The following is a 5805-nucleotide window of genomic DNA, read 5'->3' as shown; positions in this document are numbered from 1 at the left end:
CCTTCAGGCTGTGTTCACGCAGCCAACACCAGTCCTCTCCCTGGGATCTGACCGAAGCCGAAGCCCGAGCCTCAGCTCGCAGCCCCTGCCCACCCTGGCGGGTGAGCAGAGAAGCCTCTCAGGCTGGTGAGTGCCGGTCAGCACTGATCCTTTGTGTGGGAATCTCTCCGCTTTGCCCTCTGCACCCCGTGGCTGCGCTCTCCTCCTCGGCTCCGAAGCTTCTCCCCTCTGCCACCCACAGCCTCCGCCCGTGAAGGGGCTTCCTAGTGTGTGGAAACCTTTCCTCCCTCACAGCTCCCTCCCACTGGTGCAGGTCCTGTCCCTATTCTTTTGTCTCTGTTTTTTCTTTTGCTCTACCCAGGTATGTGGGGAGTTTCTTGCCTTTTGGGAAGTCTGAGGTCTTCTGCCAGCATTCAGTAGGTGTTCTGTAGGAGTTGTTCCACATGTATTTCTGATGTATCTGTGGAGAGGAAGGTGATCTCCGCATCTTACTCCTCTGCCATCTTGAAGTTCTCCCCTGCAATTCACTTTAAATTCTCCTCACGATGACCCTTTGTATTATATCTGTAGTAAATATAAAGCAGTAGTTTCTGTTTTTGCTAAATTCATCAGACTTTATTTTTGTACTGGAGACAAAAATGTCCTCCATTCCTATATTTGGGTCCTTTTAGCTCTATTGTGTAGGCTCCTGAAAGACTTTCCCAAGGGTCTTGGCTCCCCAGTTGAAAGAATACCATTTCTGTGTGTGTGTCTACTATGCACCATATCACACAATTGTTTGATTTTCATAAGATTAAAATAAGAACAATTTTGATTTTCTGATGTCTCCTACTTTTATTTCCGAGAAGTTTTCACTGTGATTTTTCTGGACTTGAGGAAACAGTAGGGGAAAGAAGTTTTGATTATGCAAATATAAAAATTATCAAAGTGGGGATACATACCAGACAGATTTGATGAGAGCTCACAGTGCTTTTCAATATTTACTTCTTGTCACCAAATTAAATTTCAGATATATTTAGTAAGTGGATTACAACATTTAAACAAATAATAACTTTATGCAGCAAAACCTAATTATATTTGTTTAGTCTTGTACTTTGGGTCACTCACAGGAAACAGATTTGGAATCGCCAATATAAAGTTCTCAGTATTCATTATATCATACACTCTATTATTTGCTAACAGAAGCTACATTTTATAGTCTGAACTACTTTCCAAACCCAAGCTAAGATGTGATACATCTGCAAAGTCTTTTTTTTCCTGTGGCTTAAGAGAATTCATAGGTGATGTTACTCAAGTTTCTCTTATAAAAAAATCTTACAGTACAAAATTAACTTAAAGATTTTGGGGAATGTAATGTGGTTTAAATATAAATTCATTGCATGGCAATTACCTGACAGCATAGTGGAATATACCACCATAATAGGAGATTGCAATAAAAGGAAAATTGATGCTATAGAGTCTTCAAAACTTAAAGGAATAAAGAGAACTTATTAAGCAAGTGTGCCATTATATGTCTTCCCTGTGAGCTTAATATGTGCATTAATATAAGCATAAATATATTCAACATATCTGTCAAATATTTAAAGGGTACATATCTTAGATTAAATACCTCACCATTGGTTGGTTTGTTGTTAGGTATATATTTTATATACATATTTTATCTAAAGTTTAGAACACAGAACTAGTAATGTGAAACAAAAATTAAACCTCTAGTGTCTAGAAGATTAAACATACTAAAGGAGATTATGCCACGATTATTATTGGACTAAACAATAAGCATCTTAAGAATTCTTCTTTGGGGAATGTGAAATAATGTGTGGTATACTATTACTAGGGCTATAACTGCATTCTTGAGAATTGCAAAGTGTGCTGATAAAGATCTTCCATGTTTGCAAGTCAGAGAACACAAATCTATTGTCATGTTTGCTGAAAACATATTTTTAACCAAAATCTCTGAAATTGCTCACTCCTGCACATACATCTACTGAAGATTATTTTGAAAATTGTGCCACTGACTTCTTAGATAGCTCATACTACATTATGTGCAAGTGCAAGAGAAGGAAATGAAGAAAAGGAAGAATATGGAAGGTGATATTCAGTGTAAAGTTTTCTAACCCTTCTGTTCTAAATATGTAACCATCTTTTGCTCTCTGGTATGTGTAAGGTCAGATAGGATCTAGAAGGTAGTAAGAGAAAATGGTAAGAAGCACAGCGAAAAGCAGCCTCTATTTAAAGAGAAAATGTCAAATGTCTAATTCTTCTGAAAATTTTGGAGGAGACAAAAAATAAATGTCTGGTCAAAGGCCAAGCTCCACAAATGTTTATTCCATTGTATATATGTTTTATTTTGTTCTGAAACTTAAAACAACTCTGTAAAAGCCACTGAATCACAAAGGGAGAACTGACAACTGCCAGAAGGTCATTGATGACAAGTACTTTAGAGAAAGTAGTTTATAACCACCTATTTTTTTCCAATTTCTGAACTATTGACATTTTGTTTATGATGGAACTCCACTTAACACTATAAAGTTCAATTTTACTACTTGTGAATTCTAGATGTGATTTTAGATAAAATTTGGTGTTTGCAAAGCCCTTTTTAATGTTACTTATCAATTCTTCCCTCTTTAAAGAGGCAAGTAGAAAATAAGAACACATCTAACTAAACTAGAATCATGGGAAATAGCAGTGGTAATCAATATTCTAGCCAGCTAAGGATAAAAGTAGAATGTTCTAACTTATCTAGGTAGGAAGCTACTGAAATTTTCACTTAGCATGTCTCGACATAGTGGTTAGGAGTAATGGCTCAGGAATTACCTGTGTGCTCTTAGATAGGTTATTTATTTTCTCTGAACTTCAGCTTCTTCATCTGTAAAATAAGGATAATAATATTGCCAACCTTATGGGGTTGTTGTGAGAATTAAATAAAATAATGCATGTAAAATACCTAGCACCATGCCTGGTAAATAGTAATTATTCAATACACTTGTTACAGCATTTAGGAGGAAAGTTCCCAGATTAATAATATAGATTTGGGAGTAGCACTTGTTTTCATTATTGAAAATTTGGGCGCGACTACTATCAATAACTGTAGGTGGATATCATGAGGAGAACACCTCAGAATATTTTAGAGCATTTGGGCACATGAAGAAGTAATACAACTGCCACATCTATATGTCCCCAATCCTAAAGTAATGAATTCTATGAGTTAGAGAATATGTATTTTTAAAAATCAGAGAAAATTATCTACTAAAATAAGGATGTCTGACAGGGTACAAAGTTTACAAAGTGGAGTTGAAGAATTTGTTTTCTTATAAAACGACATTTTTTTCTTTTTTGAATGTTTCTCACTGGGGATATAAATCACTTTCTAGACTGAGAAGTAATGATCATTCAGATATAGTGATGAGAATGGGGTCGAATCTAAACTGGTATATTTGAAAAGATTTCACTATGCTTAATTTCTTATTATTTTATTCTAATGAAGCTTTTTAACTTCTTCTACACTTGTTTTCTCCTCAACAAAGTTGAGCTACCCTTTCTTCTCTCTAATCAACCACAATCGACTTCTCAACATTAAGTCATCATTGGGTGTATTTTGTAAAGTGCAGTATGTGAAAAGGGCAGTATATTAATTTGAGTTATGCCAAGAATTGATTAGAAAAAATGTACTTGAAGAAGGGAGAGTATGTTCTAGTCCCAGCTATGCCACTAACTCATCTGTGTAAATTGAGATGAGCCATTTGATCTCTTTAAACTTGAATTCCCCTATCTGTAAAATGAAGGAATTTAATATAGTCATCTTTCTGGTTTTATGATTCTAGAAGCAGAATTCAGAATTAATATTGTTCATTTTTAGATGGAATTACGTATACTACTGTTCAAACCATGTTTGTTTTAGGCCTGTTACCTAGTCCTTTTAAATCTTATTTAATATAGCCTATTGATAGATATGGAATTTAGTTCTGTCTCCAAAATGGGAAAGTGCTACGATCTGAATGTTTATGTCCCTCCCCAATTCATATGTTGAAAACCTAATGCCCAAGGTAATGGTATCAGAAGGTAGAGTCTTTGGGAGGTGATTAGGTCATCATGAGTGAGATTCGTGCCCTTATAAAAGAGGCCCCAGAGAACTAGCTCATCCCTTACACCATATGAGGACATAGTGAAAACTTGGCAGTCTGCATCTTAGAAGAGCAGCTTCTTCAGAACTCCATCATACTTGGCACCTTGATTTTGGACTTCCAGCCTCCAAAACTGTGAGAAATAAATGTTTGCTGTTTATAAGCCACACAATCTGTGGTATTTTGTTATAGCAGCCTGAATGGACTAAAATAAAAAGATATAATATATGCCCCTCTATTATCAAGAGAGAAAAAACAAACAGCTAATTATTATCACAGTCCTAGTGTATGAACATAGTCTTTCATCTTCCCCATAAACTCCTCATATGAAAGTTTTCATGAACACACTTAAACTAAATATAGTACCTAGTGAATAATCTTTTGCCAATAGAACTGCTAAATAGTACATTCTGATGGGTAGGACTTGGTTCATGCCAGTAAGTTAACTCTTTCGAATTCAGTGGGTACAGCCCTCTCTGAATGGACTCAGGCAACAGATTAATATTTTTCTCACAGATGAACAATTCGTTTGTCCACACATAATTAAAGTGTTATTTTACTAGTCATCTCACCAAAAATATGTCTATCTGCTCCTTGACAAATTGCTTACCTGATTCTTTGGCTAATATCTTACATAAGAAACAGTTTAACTCTTTCTCTTTCTTCCTTTCTTCCTTTCTTCCTTCTTTCCTTCCTTCCTTCCTTCCTGCCTGCTTTCCTTTCTTTTTCTCTTTCTTTCTTATTTTGTCTTACAGCATGCCTATTTCACTATTTACCTTACACATTTAGGAAATGCACAAATATATTTACAGGACCTGAACTTTTTTTTTTTCTTAACATCTTTATTGGGGTATAATTGCTTTACAATGATGTGTTAGTTTCTGCTTTATAACGAAGTGAATCAGTTATACATATGTTCCCATAACTCTTCCCTCTTGTGTTTCCCTCCCTCCCACCCTCCCTATCCCACCCCTCCAGGCGGTCACAAAGCACCCAGCTTATCTCCCTGTGCTATGCGGCTGCTTCCCACTAGCTATCTACCTTACGTTTGGTGGTGTATATATGTCCATGCCTCTCTCTCGCTTTGTCACAGCTCACCCTTCCCCCTCCCCATATCCTCAAGTCCGTTCCCTAGTAGGTTTGTGTCTTTATCCCTGTCTTACCCCTAGGTTCTTCATGACATTTTTTTTCTTAAATTCCATATATATGTGTTAGCATACGGTATTTGTCTTTCTCTTTCTGACTTACTTCACTCTGTATGACAGACTCTAGGTCCATCCACTTCATTACAAATACCTCAATTTCGTTTCTTTTTATGGCTGAGTAATATTCCATTGTATATATGTGCCACATCTTCTTTATCCATTCATCTATTGATGGACACTTAGGTTGATTCCATCTCCAGGCTATTGTAAATAGAGCTGCAATGAACATTTTGGTACATGGCTCTTTTTGAATTATGGTTTTCTCAGGGTATATGCCCAGTAGTGGGATTTCTGGGTCATATGGTAGTTCTATTTGTAGTATTTTAAGGAAACTCCATACCGTTCTCCATAGTGGCTGTACCAATTCACATTCCCAGCAGCAGTGCAAGAGTGTTCCCTTTTCTCCACACCCTCTCCAGCATTTATTGTTTCTAGATTTTTTGATGATGGCCATTCTGACTGGTGTGAGATGATATCTC

This window comes from Stenella coeruleoalba (genome assembly GCF_951394435.1).
Source record: "Stenella coeruleoalba genome assembly, chromosome: X".
Lineage (NCBI taxonomy): Eukaryota > Metazoa > Chordata > Mammalia > Artiodactyla > Delphinidae > Stenella > Stenella coeruleoalba.
Note: the sequence above shows the minus strand (reverse complement) of the source record.